General features: G+C 39.1%; 1 long non-coding RNA gene across 2 annotated transcripts; it reads right to left on the reverse strand.

Annotated features, from left to right (window-relative positions):
* Nucleotides 1–8881: 8881 nt before the first annotated feature.
* On the reverse strand, nt 8882–20693 carry LOC127659758 (uncharacterized). 2 transcript variants are annotated; one of them, XR_007972565.1, is made up of 5 exons: nt 20611–20693; nt 13454–13544; nt 13258–13329; nt 12796–12855; nt 8882–9273 (listed from the first exon to the last, which is right to left on the reverse strand). It is a non-coding gene; the product is annotated as an uncharacterized LOC127659758 (long non-coding RNA). The 2 variants fall into 2 exon arrangements; XR_007972564.1 differs by lacking the exon at nt 20611–20693 and having other exon boundaries at nt 13454–17686.
* Between the last annotated feature and the right edge of the window lie 21 nt (nt 20694–20714).

Consider the following 20714-nt stretch of genomic DNA (forward strand, 5'->3'; position numbering starts at 1 on the left):
AAAACAGACTTTTATTGATCCAGAAGGTTAGTATATCAAGTTTGTATCATTTAATAATTTAAACTGTAATGAACCGTAAAACTTGCAGGCATTAAATATACATCCCATAAAGCCTAAAACACGGTCACCGTATTTTTATCTGTAAATTTCTGGCAACCACAGCTGGTATTTTACCATATATTTAACAGCTTTTATATATAATTAACTTTTTTACTGAGTGTTTAAACCTGTTATGTACAAATTGTTTGGATATTTACTGTATAGGGGTGACAACCACTCAACAAAATTGAGTTTCGAGTTTTATTTTGTACAATTGTTTGTACAGAACTAAACTAAACTAGCTTTTAAATCATTGATATAATAAGACTGTTAAACTTACTTTTAAACACTGTAGGGTGTGATCTGATTGCAAATTAACTAGTTACAGTTAAGTCTCTTTAAGTACTTTTTAAGTTACTGCCTTCCTATGAAAATAATTACTTTTGAGTACAGTAAATAAGTGTGTGTGTGTGTGTGTGTGTGTGTATTTATATATATTTAAGCAATATCACACTCGCAATAGTGCGATATGGCCCTACATCAGCAATGCTGTGATTCGGCCGCAGGTCGAGTGTCGTAGGTAATCACAGCAGTGCTGATATAGGGCCATATAGCACGATTGCGAGTGTGATATTGCTTATATACAACAGTTCAATGAACAAGCTGGTTCAAAACAAATGATGCGTCCAACCCTTCGTTAGTATTTCAAAAATGTCACTTCAGAAATAGTATCATGGCTTGTGCGGTTTCTAACTAGTTATTGGATAAACAAGGATGATGATGTGTGTGTGTGTGTGTGTGTGTGTGTGTGTGTGTGTGTGTGTGTGTGTGTGTGTGTGTGAGAGAGACGGAGCGTGTGAGATCACCTGTTGCCACACCCAAGCAGAGATGCTGTCAGCTTTCTGAAGATCAGCTTTCTCAGTGGAAAAGTAGCCGTACAAGTGGGTGTGTTTCTCCCTATTTCACGGTAGCTGTTGTGTAAGAGTTGATCACTATAGAGACTAGGGATGCACCGAAATGAAAATTCTGGGCCGAAACCGAAAATCCAGGATGCACTTGGCTGAAAACCGAAATTTTTACCTATTTAAAAAAAAAAAAAAATGTTGTGTATAATTGTATTAATTTTATACTTTTTCATTAATTTCATGAATTTAATGAATCTGAATTGAAAAACTACAAACCAATAAAATAAATCACACTTTTATTGAAAGTAGCACAACAAAATTGGACAAAAAATATATTAAAACTATATTAAATATTATTCTACTTTCAGTTCTGTAAAAATCTAATTTTACAGATTTTATTAACAATTATCCAAATAATGTAAAGTTTTAGAAAACTATTATATGCAAAACAACAGTCAAGTAATAAACTTAGCTAGCATCTTTCAAAAAGTTTAAATATGCAACAGTAATTTTAATTAAAACAACAGGCAGAACACAGAATGGCAGAGGGCCTCTATTCCACTGATCTATATAAAACTATAATATATAATTATATATATAGATCAGTGCTATATTCTGTTTATGTAAACGTATGCACACTTTAAGTGAAAATGATTGTGCAAAACAGCAGTAATTGAACTAAATCCAACCTCAACTGTAAACGACAGATGTATCCTCGAGTGAAGAACAAGTGTAATGTAATTGTTATTCACATCATATTGGACCGCTTTCTATTTAACTACAAGTGACAGGTTTCTCTTCAAGAACAAAAGTTGCTAAACGTTCTGACAGTCTCTCCTGTCTGAAAGCTCATCAAGAACATGAGATGCTGCACTGAACAGTCTCTCACTCTCTGTGCTGGTGCTTGGGCAGATAAATACCTGTCGCAATCAGCGCAATGGAAAGCGGTGTTTGTTTATCGCCCGTAGTCAAGGGGATTGTCGCTTCTGGCGTAGTTCAGATAAATACGTCTCAAGTTGTGTTGTAGCTGCGCTAGTTGTGACATTTTCCTGTATTCTGTATATATCTTGAAAGTTCTGCTGAATAAACACTGCAGATCGCAAATTTGATGTCCTTATCAGAAACTTTGAAGAATTTCCACACCGCTGACATGATCGGCCTTTGTTTGGTAGCGCCGTTGTGGAATTATCTAACAGCTGTGATAAGGGCTACATCGATCCAGATTGAAATTTGAGCACTGAGGGGCGGGGCGAGGAGGTATATATTTTCGGCTCATATTTTCGGCCTTTTTTCTCTTTCGGCCGAAAACCGAAAGTGCCATTTTCGGTGGCCGAAATTTCGGTGCATCCCTAATAGAAACCACAATGTCCTCCGCCATTTTAAACAGCACCCACTGTGTAATTAATCAGTCTCTGTGTCTCTCAGCTGTGATGAGCCTTAATGCTGAAGTTGTTTGTTTAAAGCCATTTAAAGCTATTTCCTAGCTTCAGTAGTGTAGTATGTGTAGTAAGTGATCACGAAGAGCTGTTGTATGTAAACGGCTGACACGGATTCACTTCGTAAACTAACTGGCTCATATTACACAGAAAAATTATCTTTTGTCACCACCTGTTGGCTAACATATGTAATGTAACAAATACATGTAAGAGACACACAAACAGTAGCTCTTAACACACATACACTCTTCATACACTTTAGAACAGCATGAACACAAGCAGAGTGATACACAGACAGTGAAGCGTCGGAGTGCTGATGCTGTCACAACATCAGTGCCATTGGAATGTCTCTCGTCCAATCAGATTCGAGGACCGGAACTAACTGTTGTATATAAATATACACTCACCTAAAGGATTATTAGGAACACCTGTTCAATTTCTCATTAATGCAATTATCTAATCAACCAATCACATGGCAGTTGCTTCAATGCATTTAGGGGTGTGGTCCTGGTCAAGACAATCTCCTGAACTCCAAACTGAATGTCAGAATGGGAAAGACAGGTGATTTAAGCAATTTTGAGTGTGGCATGGTTGTTGGTGCCAGACGGGCCGGTCTGAGTATTTCACAATCTGCTCAGTTACTGGGATTTTCACGCACAAACATTTCTAGGGTTTACAAAGAATGGTGTGAAAAGGAAAAACATCCAGTATGCGGCAGTCCTGTGGGCTGAAAATGCCTTGTTGATGCTAGAGGTCAGAGGAGAATGGGCCGACTGATTCAAGCTGATAGAAGAGCAACTTTGCCTGAAATAACCACTCATTACAACCGAGGTATGCAGCAAAGCATTTGTGAAGCCACAACACGCACAACCTTGAGGCGGATGGACTACAACAGCAGAAGACCCCACCGGGTACCACTCATCTCCACTACAAATAGGAAAAAGAGGCTACAATTTGCAAGAGCTCACCAAAATTGGACAGTTGAAGACTGGAAAAATGTTGCCTGGTCTGATGAGTCTCGATTTCTGTTGAGACATTCAGATGGTAGAGTCAGAATTTGGCGTAAACAGAATGAGAACATGGATCCATCATGCCTTGTTACCACTGTGCAGGCTGGTGGTGGTGGTGTAATGGTGTGGGGGATGTTTTCTTGGCACACTTTAGGCCCCTTAGTGCCAATTGGGCATCGTTTAAATGCCACGGCCTACCTGAGCATTGTTTCTGACCATGTCCATTCCTTTATGGCCACCATGTACCCATCCTCTGATGGCTACTTCCAGCAGGATAATGCACCATGTCACAAAGCTCGAATCATTTCAAATTGGTTTCTTGAACATGACAATGAGTTCACTGTACTAAAATGGCCCCCACAGTCACCAGATCTCAACCCAATAGAGCATCTTTGGGATGTGGTGGAACGGAGCTTCGTGCCCTGGATGTGCATCCCACAAATCTCCATCAACTGCAAGATGCTATCCTATCAATATGGGCCAACATTTCTAAAGAATGCTTTCAGCACCTTGTTGAATCAATGCCACGTAGAATTAAGGCAGTTCTGAAGGCGAAAGGGGGTCAAACACAGTATTAGTATGGTGTTCCTAATAATCCTTTAGGTGAGTGTATAATATAGTAATATATAATGTCTCCAAAACAATATAATATATGAAGAACATGTTTAAAACATGTTCATATGTACATCTGTTTGTATCTCTACAGCTGAAGGGCATATGCAACCTAATAAGTCATTGTAAAGGAGATAAACATGTTACAATTGTTGAGTGTCACTGAAGTGTTTCAAAAAGAAACACCCGTAATTAGTCATTTTTTTAATTGTTCGATGAAGTAATCAGTAAAGTAATCTACTTATACTTTATTTGAGTAATTAGTAATGTGTAGAGGACCCAACACTGCTCTTCACACACACCGTTCGTCACTATCGACACGTACTTATAACGGCTGGACAGTAACAAGTCTCAAGTCACTTATATTACTTTGTTTAAAAATATTAATAAGTTACAAAAAGAAAAAGTTTATCGTTTACAGCAGTGAGACACCATAAAATTGTTTCGTTATCCCCATGCTATGGAAGCCCTGAACCGCACGTTAAAAAGAAAACATTTAAATAGGTGAAAACTATTTTTATTTTAGTATCAACCTTGGCCACCAGGTGCCAGTGTTGTAGTCAGGACCAGCTCATCCGAGTCCAAATCCAGTCTGACACCAGAGTAGGTCGAGTTGAAGACCTTCGAGTCACAGTCGAAACCGAGACCAGTAAAATTTTTTTATAAATGTATAGTTTAAAGAACTATTGACTCTAAGCACATATATCAAATAATGATTTCATCATCAAATAACGATTTCACTATATTTCATTCATTGCAAGTCAAGTAAGCATTTCTACTTTTGCCTGCAAGAGTTCATCTCTGGGTACTCACAGAAACCGTTTTATTTATTTTTTAGAAACCTCTAAAATTTTGTAATTTTCTTCAGTATGTGAAGAAATTTATTCATGTAAATAATGGCTAAATCATTTCTAAAACACTAGGCCGCTCATACCACCGGCAACAGTGCATCTCCTGTTTTAAATCTTTTCACCTGGAAAACATCTAACGTCTGCTAAACATCCTAAAAATATCAGATTTACAATCAATCTAAATCATAAACATCTCAAAGACATTTACTGAATGTCTTATTGACATCCGAGACATACTTATTGATGACACATCAGATTAAGTATTAGCAAACAACATAAAATGGACATCTTCCAGTTGTAAACATAGACATATAGACATCTGGACATGTTGTACATGTGCTATGGTAAATGGTCTGCACTTATATAGCGCCTTTTTAACCTTAGCGGTATTCAAAGCGATTTACACTGTGACTCATTCACCCATTGACTCACACACACACACACACACACACACACACACACACACACACACACACACACACACACGATGGCAGAGCTGCCATGCAAGGTGCTAGAGTGCCATTAGGAGCAACTTGGCGTTCAGTGTCTTGCCCAAGGACACTTCGACATGTGGAGTCGTGTGGGCCGGTAATCGAACCGCCAACTCTGCGATTAGCGGCAAACCCGCTCTACCACCTGAGCCACAGCAGACCCAATCAGTGTAACAGATGTCTCAAGACATGTTTTTAACTGTTGATGTTCTTTTTAACTTGACAGAACTTCAAAAACTTGCCGCTCCTATACAAGATGCCAAAAACACAGAGATATGCAATGCAATGGTCAAAGACATCCGTTTAGCATGTTTACATTGAAAATCAACTAAAAAAACAGCATGGATGGTCACAGTAACGTATTTGGTGTGAACAGCCCCTTATCAACAAGACACAGCACCAATGGAAGTTTCTCAAAGTTACCTCTCATTTCTTGACTCTTGCTAAACATTTACTGTATCCAACGATTGGTTTGTTTTCCGTTTTCTGAAATATCCCGATGCTGTTATGAGTGAGGAACTGACGAGCCAATCTATTCAAACATTTTTGCTAACCTGTTTGGGCAATTTGCTGAAAAGAACGGACTCAATAAAATTATTTATTTGTGAACGGAGCATCACTTCTTTTGATTATACGTAGCAGACTGAAATGCGGTACAAACATCAAGATCTTTGATATTGTCCATCAAAAATGTCAGAGAAGTCGATATGCAGCTTTCAATGTATATTTTTGAAAAGTTTGAGTCCACACTTGAGTCAAGACATTCAAATTGCTCACGAGTCTATGACAAGACCACGAAAATATGGTCTTGGACACGGACTCCAGTTTAAAGGCACTTTTCCACTGCACATTACGGTTCGACTTGCCTCAACTCGACTCGCTTTACTTTTCTGAGCTTGCGTTTACACTGCAGTTTAGTGCCGCCTCTATGTGGGTGGGATTATAGGCTGATCGTCATAGTTACGCCACCTCTACTGCCGTGACATCATCTTAAACACGACACAAACTGACCAAAACAATAACATGACCGCTAGCTGTTAGCTACTAGCTCATTGTGCTGCATAAAGCAGTTGTTGCATGGTGATTTTACACAAGTGTAACAGTTAAGTTGGTCTGGTTGTTTTAGAAGCTTCCAGAAGCACTAAATAAAGTGAAGCTTTCAAGCAGAGTATATGAGTTAATGTAACAAAACGTACCATCCTCCATCATGGCTGAGTCCAGGGCACTCTTCCTCCCATTGCTCGCCGATTTAGATAGTGTCCATTTGGTCGAACCACTTTACCTTGATGGTTCTGTAGTCACTTTTAAAAAATTGTTTTACTTTTCCCTACACCGTTGGTAGGTCCAGTGGTAGCCGTGTGCAGCCAACCGCTGACACTTCCTGAGAGACTTTTTTATTTTGTTCGTCTCTAACGAGTGGACCGTCTTCACCTCGTTTATTGACCATGGCATTGTTTAGCGCACAGCCATTAATATTTTTACAATTAGAAAGTCGCATGAACAAATAACACTGTTATCGCTGTTGCTAACTTTAAAACTAGCGGGTTTTCGTTGAGTGTTGGAAATCCAGTGACGCTGGTAGTGACGATTCTCCCTGACCAATCAGTGATCTGCAGGATTTTGACGTCACATTTAGTATCGGCTCGGCTCGCTTGGAACCTCGACTGAGGTGGTACTAAAAAAAAAGTATCAAGTACTATCCACAGTGGAAAACCCCCAAAAAGCGAGCAGAGTCGAGTTGAACCATGCAGTGGAAAAGCCCCATAAGTCCGAGTTTGGTCTTGAGTACTAAAACTCTGCCAGGTCCCACAATCAGTAAGCAGGATTTATAGATTTACAGTTATAATACAATAACAAGAATGTTTTGCAAAACCTAAAGATATGGTAAAAAGTATAATATGAAATATAATTTTAGACAGTCCTCTAATACATTAAATCAATGAACAGATAAAAACAACAGACATGCAGTCACCTTGTAAAGCACAACGTATACTTCGGCCAGACGTACTGGACACGTGACGCAAATCTAGTCATCAGCAGAGTGATTTCTCCAACCACACGTCTGTAATGATATTCAGTAACATGTAATATATCCATGTAGCCACAAGGTGGCGTTGGAACAACTTACTGTGTTAACTCCGAGAGAGGAACTTACTTTTATGTTACCACAGGAACAGGAGGTTGAAAAATAAATGACTAGCACAAGCTAGCTGTTCATCACAACAATGTGTCATCATTGAAAATGGAATGAACATTACAATGTCTTGGACCGCGCAGAATGCGTATCCGCCTGGAGCCATTTGCACTAATTAGTGGGTGAACAAAGTTGCAGCACTCACATTTGAGGCACTGCGGTCACAAAGAAGCGCTAGATGATGTAATTGGTGCAAGTAAAGAGTGCATGTGTGAGGAGGTCTGGAGGTACCTGCATTTGTAGAACTCGAAATGGAAGGAATATAGAGACATCTTTATGGGTCTAAACTCCTGAAGGGAACATCCGGTGTCTGAGCAGTCGTAGCGTGCATGAGTAATAAAACCATTTCAGAGAGATAACTTTTTAGAGCGAAAAGGACGTTTCACCTTACGGTTCAGGGCTTCCGTATTATGGCAACCATCATAATTTCATAGTAGGAGGAGGGATTCCTGTATTCTGTACACACATTAATTTAGGGGATTCAGTCCAAAATTTTGATTGCATTTATAAGGAACAATAGAGGATTTATAAATGTTCTTTTACACATTTGAAACAATTTGTCGCAGCTTTACTCATTACTAGAACTTTGGCACGATAATGCGTTAAAAATGAGTAATTAGCACAAATATAACTCAATATATGGTGACGGAAAATATTTTAGAATTGACATTCAAATAAAAGGTTTGCGAGATTTAACCTTCTAAATTAAGGTGTAGGTCTATACATCGGTCTATGAAATGGTCCATTGTAGGGGAACCTTTTGGCATTTTTTATTAAACATTATTGAAAATATTCAACTGCTAATCTGAACTTCCTCTTCAGACCAACAAGTGCACTGCAAATGGATTTATGACATCATAAAGCTTCACTGCTTGCTGGTTGTCCACTAGTCGCAGGGTTGGCGGTTCGATTCCCGGCCCACACACCAAAGTGACCTAGGGCAAGACACTGAACCCAAAGTTGCTCCCAATGGCAGGTTAGCGCATTGAATGGCAGCTCTGTCGTCATTGGTGTATGAGTGTGTGTTAATGGGTGAATGGGACACAGTGTAAAGTGCTGTGGTAACCTCTAAGGTTAAAATAACCTTAAAATAGCGCTATATAAGCGTAGACTATTTACCATTTAAATCATAGTCTTGAAACTCCTTTTCTCTGCATGTAAGGAAGTCCTTTGAGTCTTTGAATCAAGTTTATTTGCTTTGAGCGCCGCATGAATTTAGCTTGCAGTTCACTGTCCTGAATGCTCTCTTAGTGTATGAAACATGCTTATATGACACTGTTAATATAATACACATTTAAGTGATGATGTAACACACATGACACATGTTCATAGTGTAAGCAGTCCGTTTATATACACAGCATGACAGTTTACAGCAATTCAGACAAATGTGTGTTTTTTCCTAATATGGAACAATTATTGATCAAATTAAAAATATTGATTTTAGGTTTAGTCTATAGTAATAACAATTAACTTTATATATTAAAAAACAATTGAAGTCTGTGGTATGTCCTCATTTTGCTAGAAAACGCGAGTATGTAGTGTGTTGAGCTGTACTTAATAATGAAGTTCTGTTCCAGCAAAATAATGTGTTAAGCTGTGATTTTACTAATCCACCTGCAGTGTGTGTGTGTGTGTGTGTGTGTGTGTGTGTGTGTGTGTTAAACACAGATTAATGGAAGCATCACTTCAGCTCTTCTGTGGATGATGCTGGAGTCACATCTTCTTCTGGTCCCTCCTGAAACAAAACACGCACATGCGCGCGCGCACACACAAACGTCAATAAAGCGTTCAAGCCATGCTAAAATACAACATAAAAACAGATTGAGTGAACATTATTTTATAAGTCAAGCACTAAATGTTATAGCAGTAGGATGACACTTTGCTTTAATACAGTATATATTTTCAATAAGAATATAAACATTACAATTCATATTTGGGTGTTAAATTAATTTAATGAAAAGGTCAAAGCCACTCGCTTTAAGGGTTTGGTTTATATACAGTGGACTTGATTTGATTCCGATTCACATGCTCTCGATTTTATTTGATTTTGATATATTAATAATATTTTATTATAATAATTTTTTTTTTTTTCATCATTTTGGTCACATTTTAGCTTTTTAGAAATGTACAAATTCCATGAAATATGTAAATTAATAAATACATTATCATAATAAATATATATCTTGAAATTGCATATATTATAAAACAGGGGTTTTCAAAGTGTGGGGCGCGCCTCCCCAGATGATGGACGGACGGTATTGTGCAAAAGTCTTAAGCACATAGGTTTTCATAGTTCACAAAAGCATTTGTCTTGAGATGGTTATTTATATCTTCAGCTTTAGTGTGTGAATAGGAAATATAAATGTTAGACTCCCAAACTTTACTTTTGCAAATAGAAAAGATTAGTATAGAAGAACAGGGAGCCCTGCTGCAACAGACGTAACGCCCCCAACAAAGCCCCCCACTGAACATCAGAGTCAGTCTGAGATTACATAAAGAAACAGAAGCAATTGAGACAGACAAAATAAACAGAAGAACTGTGGAGAATTCTCCAAGAAGCTTGGAACATCCCATCTGCCAACAACCAAGAACAACTGTGTCCAGGTGTATCTAGGAGGATTGGGGCTGTTTTAAAGGCAAAGGTGGTCACACCAAATATTGATTTAGCTTTTTTTTTTTTTTTATGTGTACTGGACTTTATACAAGTGCCTAAAACGTTTGCACAGTACATATATACACATATATATATATATATATATATACACATACATACACACAAAAAAAATACACCCTCCTTGAATTCTATCGTTTTACGTATCAGGACATAATAAAAGTCGTCTGGTCCTTAGCAGGTATTAACATTAGGTAAATACAACCTCCGATGAACACCACAACATATTACACCGTCTCATGGTTTATTTAACAAAAATAAAGCCAAAATGGAGAAGCCATGTGTGAAAATCTAAGTACACCCTTACTGCTTCCATAGGAATTAAGAGGCTAAGTAGTAGCCAGTTGCTGCTAATCAAATGCCCTTGATTAAGTGATCATCAGCAGGTGTGACCAACTCTATAAAAGCCAACATTTTAGCAGTTTGCTGGTCTGGAGCATTCAGGTGTGTGTTAACACGATGTCAAGGAGGAAATACATCAGCAATGATCTTAGAGAAGCAATTGTTGCTGCCCATCAATCTGGGAAGGGTTCCCGCAAATTCACCATGTCAGGCCGTGCAATGATCAGAGCAATTGCAACAAACCCAAGAGTTACATCTCAGACTCTACAGGCCTCAGTTAGCATGCTAAACGTTAAAGTTCATGACAGTACAATCAGAAAAAGACTGGACAAGTATGGTTTGTTTGGAAGGGTTGAAACGAGAAAGGCTCTTCGCTCTAAAAAGAACATGGCAGCACGGTTTAGGTTTGCAAAGTTGCATCTGAACAAACCACAAGACTTCTGGAACAATGTCCTTTTGGACAGACGAGACCAAAGTGGAGATGTTTGGCCATTACAACACAGAATATCAGCACAAACACCGCATACCAACTGTCAAGCACGGTGGTGGAGGGGGTGATGATTTGGACTTGTTTTGCGGGCACCTTGCAGTCACTGGTATACAGACGAGTTCATTGTCGACTCAAAGTATTCTAGAGTCAAATGTAAGGCCATCTATCCGACAGCTAAAGTTTAGTCGAAATTGTGTCATGCAACAGGACAATGATCCCAAGCACACCAGCAAACATATAACAGAATGGCTGAAAAAGAAATGAATCAAGGTGTTGCAATGGCCCAGTCAAAGTCAAGACCTCCACCCGATTGAAATGCTGTGGCATGACCTTAAGAGAGCTGTGCATAAACAAATGCCCCCAAACCTCAATGAACTGAAGCAACGTTGTAAAGAAGAGTGGGCCAAAATTCCTCCACAATGATGTGAGAGACTGATCAAGTCATACAGAAACGATTACTTGAAGTTATTGCTGCTAAAGGTTGTTCTACAAGCTATTGAATCATAGGGTGTACTTAGTTTTTCACACATGGCTTCAACATTTTGGCTTTATTTTTGTTAAATAAATCATGACACGGTGTAATTTATGACATGTGTTGTTGTTCATCTGAGGTTGTATTAACCTAATTTTAAGACCTGCTAAGGACCAGGTGATATTTATTATGTGCTAATATGTAAACCATTGAATTCAAGGAGGGTGTACTTTCTTTTTCACAAGACTGTATACATGTATACAGCATGTATTCTGTAATCTGTAGTGGAATACTGAAATCAAAAGTAACCCTCCCAACCCTGTATGTATGTATGTATGTATGTATATATGATGCATGATTTCATGCACTGCTACCACACGATTGGCTGATTAGATAATCGAATGGATGATTGTTTGTGCCACACGGATGGTTTTAGTATCTACTGATCTCCTGGGATTTTCACACACACAACAGTCTCTCTTTGGCATCAAATGGGGGTTGTCGCTGTCCTTTTCTGCAAATCGTGGCGCCATTTTGCGGCCATCTTTAGCCAATCACGGGCCGTTCGGCATAAAGCCGCGGCCCATTTCAGCTTATCGCCGCCCGTTCGGCCTTGTTTTACGGTTGGCCCACAGGGAAAAGTCCCGGTTCTCCCTATGATCAATCTACCCAATCTTTCTTTTTTTCTCTCTCTCACTCTCCCTCCCTCCCCTGATTGGGCTGATTCAGCACCGGGTTTCCATCATTACGACACGGCCACTTCCTCCTCGTCACAACATTGTTAAATTTGTATCGTTTACATGCATACTTTTCATTAATTACAAGTATTTTCATTGATTTGTAGAACACGTGATAAAAAGGTACTATCCCTTTAAGAAAATCAGCAGTTTAGTTGATGTTTAAGTTTATTGCATATTAACAAGAGTTGAGTCAAAGGGTTGATCAACAACTGACTAAAGAACAGAAAGGGTATTAAAAGACACATTATTCTATGACAAATGGGATCTAGTCTTTGGACACACATTACACGGAAATCAAACTTTTACTCTGAACACACAGAGAAAGGATCTCTACTTAACATCTCCACTATACTACCCAATCACTGGTGAGTGAAATCTGAACATTTACTATCCAGTGAGTAATCACAGACATTTTTCACGTCATTTACTCGCATTGTAGAAGGTTGTGCATGTAGTAAAACATTGATATTAGGATTTAAGAATTGATATGAAGATCATGCAAATGAAGATTGCATTGGAAAATATTACCATGCTCTACTCACCTTCACCTTCTCCAGGAGGTCAGAGCCACCAGGCAGTGATTTCTGGGGTATGTGGAAGGCCTGAGACAGTCAAGAGAAAAGGACACTCAACTGAGACAAATCAAAATGAATGCAAGAATGCAAAAATACATGCATGCATGCATGCATACTTGGCCAACGCAGTACAAGAACGCAGTTCAGAACTTAAGGGGGCAATAGTTACCTTCACATGTTAAACCCAGTTTCAATTAAACCGCATGTGTTATTATTCAGGTTGCTAGCTATAATGACGCAGACTTTTACCACCTTGCCAAGGAAGACTCTTACTACATACTACAATTACTTACTTCAGTTTGAAATCAGCAATTAGCACGAAAATACCAATTCAGTATGAAATCAGTTTGTGCATTAGAATCAATGAATGAAACACTATTAAAGAGGCATTGGTGTGTTTGTTGTTGATGGGAAGATGTTGTTGTTCACCTTTTTGGCTTGCTGGACTTCATCTGTGGACTTGGACCTGTTTTTCAAGGGCTGTCTTTGAGGGGAGGTGGACTGCAAAGAGAGACCACACACACACACACACACACACACACACACACGTGAAAATACACCACTGTAAAATGACTACATCAGCAAATATGCCATTTTCTGTCAGCTCAGCAGGCTGGATACTTACCTTTTGATCCATGATGTAATTCTTTGCTCAGACAAGTGAGCAAAAACAGATGGTCTCGCAAACTGAATCTGATCTACTTACAAGCAACTGCCTGTTAATTTGAGAAGAGAATGAATCAGTTATTATGGACAACAATTAGAGCTGAATTCTGCACTCTTCTAGTCTATCACTTGAGGACACTACAGTACACCATTTGAGGGATAAACACAGACTATTCAACGGCATGCACTGTATAAAGCCGTTTAAAGCTCCTAGATCTCTACCCATTGAAGAGACTGTGAGTCTTATCCAGAGTCATGCCCATTCTGATTGAGGGAGCACGTGCCTCCTTAACTTTTTGAGCCAAGAGGATTTTGAATGGATTATTTCAATTCCAAAAATGTATTTGTACCTTCGATGATTCAGTTAAATGATTATTGCATGTAAAAAAAGAATATCTGTGGGAGAACTCTTTATTGGCATCTAAATTTTGTCAGTCCAATCTCGCTATAGGCAGCGTCCCACAGCTGCCTCAGAGATCATGCTCACGGGGAAGGTGGAGCACAAAGATAAAGGGCAGTGTTGTGATAATAAAAATGAATTAATTGCATCAACGTCAGTGCAGTTAACCTTTGTCAACTATGTCTGATCTCTGTGGAGCTGTCAATCGTTTTTTTCCATAGTCTAAAAAAACTTCTATTTATAGATTGTGTCTATTTGTTTGATCGGCCGCTGTTCATTTCCTTTGATGCTGAAATGCATTTGGCAGGTTTTGAGGTGTCTTTACACCCTTTCATGTTTAAAGAAAGCAGCTGATTATGATCTCATTTTAGTATTAATCATGTCATTTCCAGTCATTATATTTTAAATAACAAAAGGTGGGCGGGGCCTAGGTAGCTCAGTGAGTATTGACGCTGTCTACCATCCCTCGAGTCACGAGTTTGAATCCATGGCGTGCCGAGTGACTCCAGCCAGGTCTCCTAAGCAACCAAATTGGCTCGGTTGCTAGGGAGGGTAGAGTCACATGGGGTAACCTCCTCGTGGTCATGATTAGTGGTTCTCGCTCTCAATGGGGCGCGTGGCAAGTTGTGCATGGATCGCGGAGAGTAGCATGAGTCTCCACATGCTATGAGTCTCTGCGGTGTCATGCACAACGAGTCACGTAATAAGATGCACGGATTGACGGTTTCAGAAGCAGAGACAACTGAGACTTGAGTAACAGCGCCACCACGAGGACCTACTAAGTAGTGGGAATTGGGCATTCCAAATTGGGGAGAAAAGGGGGATAAAATAATAATAATAAAAATAATATCAAAAGGCCGTTTTACATGGTTCATTTATGAGACATTTGCATATCGTCTTTCATGACTTACGGCACTCACTGCGCAAGGTTAAAATATAGAATTTTTGCACTGCTGCTGCATGTCATTGTCCATCTCATAGAGAAAACATTAATCATCCGGCATTTAGCTTTTATTTATTCAGTTACTTTAAGCACAGTCTGATCAATCTGATCACCTGTTCCCTATGTAGTGCCCTGTTCCCTATATAGTGCATTGTGTGGCAATCTCAGAATCTGGAGTAGTGAACGAGTGAGTGATTTCACATTTAGGCTGAGATACTTTCATGGTAAAAGTATTTTATCGAGAAGTAGCACACTCATGGAGAAATACAAACCATTGTATTTAATTGATTTTCATTGTTTCATTAGCCATCACTTAACAAGGACAGGACTGGCAATCTAGCATACCGGGCATTTTCCCGGTGGGCCGGCACACTTTGGGGCCGATCGGGGCGGACTTGACAGCGGGATAACGGAGCGGGCTGGTTGGTCGTCCGTGAAATGCGATGGGCCGTGATGAGCAGAAACGAGCCGCCGCGTTATGCAGAAAGGACCACAAAACGGCGCCACAGTATGCAGGAATGGACAGCGAATACTATGATTACAACTATGTAATCATAGTTATATCACTATGGGTAGCGAACACTACCCTCCAGTTTCAAAACAGTGTGTGCATTTTACCCTTTTGTTTACATTGTAAGCACATTACACTAACCATGATTTATGCTCTCTCATTTGCGGTCACTTACATTCTAATGCTGCTTTCAAGTCCTCATGGGAAGTTCATATTTACACGGTCGGAAGATGTAAATACGATGTAATATACGTTCAAGGCATTTAAGTTCATATTTCTAACTCCTCTTTTTCACTTCCTTACAAAGAAGTTTCTTTTAGCACCAAAATGAAGAGCAAAGCGGTCCATTAAGCAAGTCATTGATGCGTTATCTATTTTCATCGCTCTTGCCACCATATACGCCCTTTAAAAAGTTTTACTTCTAAAAGAAATTAATAGTCATAATGTTTAAAATGACCACTCACATTAACATGAAGTCTCCAGTCACATCAGTTACCTTATAAAAGCGGTTTTATTCTACACTGAGAGGGTCCGCACATGGGGGCGGCCATGTTGGAATCACATGACCAGCCAAATACTACTCGACCAATCTCAGTAACCGTCCTGTTACGTGACACTTTCACTCATTGATTAAATTAATCATGGCTGACTGCAAATATTGAATTTCTACAATGACATCGGTAACTAAAACTATTGTATTGGAATTATGCTGCATCCACACCACTAGGTGTCAGTGTAAGTCCAAAACATCTAAAGAAAATTGCTGAGTGCACCTTTGAGTCTTGTCTTAAGATTTAACACTATTCTTCATTCACAGTACAACACATACAAGCTAAACCGTACAGTCAAAACACAAAAGTAAAACAGAAATATTACCAATACCAGTTATGCCACGATTCTTTAATCAAAATGTTGGTACTCATGCACGCTTATCTTGTAAATACAATCATTCCGACATTACTTATTACTTTTGATTTTGCTATCTGGGTTCCTTTAAAGCTTACGTACATCTATCGACTAGAAATGAAAGCACCACTGCGTTTGTGTGATCATTTAAAAAGAGGTTAAACTCTTGAGATGTTTTGGTGTCACTGTATGAATTGCTCTGTGGCCTGAATTGAGGGAAACACACTTCTCATCGATTCATCCACACCAGTGAGTCAACAACACTAAAGGTGACATATCTGAGACAAAGGCCTGAACGGCACGTTACAGCAGCGCGCGTGCACACGCACACGCCGAGATGGGCAGATATCTAAAGAGATCACAAGCAATGACTTGTTCGAATTCTTTTGTTTAGAAGTTTAAATAGACAGAGATAAATAAATCCATACGTTGATTGTGTAGAATTACAATTCTGTTTTTCATAACTGAAAATTACTACATTTACAGCAGCTTACTGTATTGGAAAGCTCCATCATTCTCTCTAAAACTGACTTTAAGAGAAAGAAAGTGTGAGAGGTTGCAGAAAATTAGGCTTAAAACCCGTATAGTGATTTGGACGTGAAATAGGGTAAGAAGTGACCTCACACTACGCTTTAAGTCTGCTAATGACCTGTTCTGTAATTCAATTGGATGTTCTTCAGCTGAGAGAAAGGGAGATACAGAGACCACCATCACTCTCTGAAAGGTCAAGCAACTTTGTTAACCTTTAAAAGTGTTAACCTCTTTGATGAGTAAACGGAAAGATTTGAACTGTACCCGGCCAGTGCCCAGGGGCCCTTGACTGCGGCTTTAAGGCAGCATGATCTAGACTGGTGAGCCGCCCAACAACTTTTGGGCATGAACAACGATTGATGGATGGGGGCCCTTGGAGATAATTGGCCCCAGGGCCTTTTCAATTCATAATCTGTCCCTGCTTGTGATCAGATACCCCCAAGGTGTAAAATATTACATTTACTTATCCTCATATTGTTCCAAATCCATATGCATTTTTCTTCTGTGTCTCACAAGAGTTGTAAGGCAGAATATTAACCTCAGTTAGTATTTACTTTCATTGAATATGGGCGCGTGCACGCACGCACGCACACGCACACACACACAGCAGGGGCGGAGCCAGGATTTTTTCAAAGGGGTGGTAAGGCAGGGGCAAGCGATCAGCCTGTGGTGGCACAAAGTTTCGGGCAGCATTTTTATATCGGACTATGGGGGGGGGCGACATTGGCGTGCGCACATGTTAAGTTTGTACAGAGAGGATTTCACAATTTTTTTTTTTTAATATAAATAACTAAATTGTGCCAAAACAATTTCCCAAAAAAATTACTAAAACAGCAATTGCGAGTGGGGTGGCCAGGCTTCGGTCCATGGTGGCCACCCCTAGCTCCGCCACTGACACACACACACACACACACACACACACACACACACACACACACACACACACACACACACACACACACACACACACACACACACACACACGGTTTTCAAGTTTCATGGGGACTTTCCATAAACAATGGTTTTTATACTGTACCAACTATATATTCTATTCCCTAAACCAAACACGACCCCTAAACCCAGCCCTCAAAAAAAAAAACTTTCTGCATTTTTACATTTTCAAATAACATAATTTTGTATGATTTATAAGAGGTTTTCCTCATGGGGACCGACAAATTCTCCCTACAATGTCAAAATCTTGGGTATTACTATCCTTATGAGGACATTTGGTCCCCCACAAAGTAATAAATGCACGCACGCACGCACACACAAAAGAAATGGTGATTGAGGAGTCGTGTCAACTTAACCATTTGATTTTGTTTTATATTTTATTTATTCGTTTTCATGGTGCAAGACACCATAATGTGGTTTCATCCTCAAATTTTACATTTTTACCCATGTATGGGTAATATAGCCCAAATATGGACCACAAGGAATTAAGCTAAAGTTTTTCTATTGCATCAAAACAAATGTCTGAAGTCAAAGTAATGTTGAAGCTATAATTGGATCTTTATTCACAAAAAAATTAAAATCTTGATTTTCGAGATTATTAAGAATAAGTTAAAGGTGTCTCTTCAGTTAGTGCAATACCTATTAAGAAGAATTTTTTTTTTTCGTTTACTTGTTTGGGCCAAGTGTGCCGCACAAGCCCTCAAAAGTGAAGCCAAAACGTCTCGATCGCCCCCCGGTGACTGGTCCTAGTATAGGTCATAAACCCCGCCTCCCCATGTTATTCAACGGGACGTGAGACCAACTAAACAATTCAATTACATTTCACATATCTTTTTTCCAAAGATAGTTTCTGTCATTTACTGTCGTTTCTATCACGTTGATGTCATTTCAAGTGTTTGTTTTCAAAATAAGTTTGTTTTTAGTTATTTGATGCTATAAAAACGTTGACATCATGATTGACAGCTGTGATTGACAGGTTCTCTGAGCGAAGTAGTCACTGAAGCACCAACTGACTTTTTTTCAGGATCTTCAGATGACTGAGGAGATTGGAGCTTTAAATTTAATATCTAAATTTCTATAATTAATTATTTCACACCGTCATAAGTCAAAAGGGCGGGGCCTTGATTTCGCAGCTTTACTTCCTGTTCACTACTGCGCAGGTCTGGTCCCGAAATCGCAAAGATGTCAGCGCCATATCGGGACACTGGCGGCTTCAGTTCTCACCAATGGAAAACAGCAAAGGGGCATCGTCCATCTTTTTTTTTTACACTCTATGGTTTGGACTCACATCATTGGAATATAAAGCAAGTCAACTGATTTTAGTAATATACCCATCTCTGTGTTAAAATAATGATGCTGCCTCCTTTCTAAAGTATTTATTTATTTATTAGTTTTGCTCCATAACCAAAAGGTAAAAATTGGCATTTTGACCCCCACTTCAAAATAAGGGATCCATGGCATTTAATGCTTTGGCTTTCACTAAAATGTATGTTTATCCTTCTTCAGAAAACATGTAAATAAAATCAAACATTTCAGCTGGGGACGTTTTTGAAATGTGTGTGATTGGACATGGATCAACCCTTAGGATAAAAGTCAACATCACATCTCCTTTTGTTTGACATATGTCAAATGGGTTTAGAACAGCATGAGGGCAAGTAAATAATGACAGCGCGTCTTTACTTTTTGGTGAAATATTCCTTTGTATGGCATGATACTGGAAAAGCTTTAAAAAAATAGTCTAAAAATGTCAAAAGGGGCTATAATAATCCCGCAATCTACTACATGAACATATTACACTGTTATTGTATGAAGTATCTTACAGTAGCTGCTACTGTACGTGCTAATGTATATGAAGACGGCAATCAGATAGCATCACAGTACTTTACTGTAAAGTATCTTCACTCCGACATTAAACACAAATGAGAGGAAGAATACATTTGAAGCAGGCATGAAACAAAACGAAGACTAATATCAGTGCCAGTGATGTCAATCATATTCTCACGCTGTGAAGATATTTCTGCCTCAATTGGGAAGTCAAACCTGCAGTACAACACAATCAGTGCTTAGAAATAAATGAAAAGGGAAAGCATTTGTCAGGGAGGAGTGATGTGGAGAAAGTGGATGCATTGTTCTATTCCACAGACCTTGTCAGAGGTAAAATATACATTCATTAAAGGTAAAGGGGAAGTTGCATCATCACACATGATGACATCACAATCCAAACACACCTCCCGACCATTTCAGCTCTTCTCTCACCACTTCATCACCTTCATGTTGTTCCAAACCGGTGTTATTTGTTCAATTCTGCTCTTTTCCATACAATAAAGTGCATGGTGACCAAGAGCTTTCAAGCACCAAAAGATCAATAAAACCTCCATTTATAAAGTCCATATCACTCGTGCACTATAATTGAAGTATTATGGCATATAAAAGCATTATATGAGGGAAAAGATGATTGTTATGCTTAGCCATTGGTAACCATTCACTTACATTGTGTGGAAAAGATCAGCGTAAACATTGTCTAACATCTCCTTTCATGGTTCACAAGAAAGGAAAAACATACAGGTTTGGAACAACATACGGGTGAGTAAACAATGACAAAATGTTCCGTTTTGGGTGCACTATCCCTTTAACAGAATTCCTCAGATCAGGGTGTAGTTTGAGTCTATTTGCCCTTTAATGATTCTGAGACTACGGTTGCATACAAATGCACAAGTCATAGATGATTTACGACACACACACAAATGCCATACAGCAGCTTTAAGGCATTCATGATATATTAAACAAAAATCCTTGTTCAAATATGCAAACACAGAGTGAAGCTGTTTTACAATGCAAAGATCATAGAAATATGGAAAGAATAAGGATGCTTACCCTCTTTCAGTCTGTCAATGAAGGCGTGCTGTGAGCGATTCCTGGTTTCAAGATGCAGTCTCTTCATCCCTCTCTCTCTCTCTCTCTCTCTCTCTCTCTCTCTC

The sequence above is a fragment of the Xyrauchen texanus genome, chromosome 19, assembly GCF_025860055.1.
Source record: "Xyrauchen texanus isolate HMW12.3.18 chromosome 19, RBS_HiC_50CHRs, whole genome shotgun sequence".
Taxonomy (NCBI): domain Eukaryota; kingdom Metazoa; phylum Chordata; class Actinopteri; order Cypriniformes; family Catostomidae; genus Xyrauchen; species Xyrauchen texanus.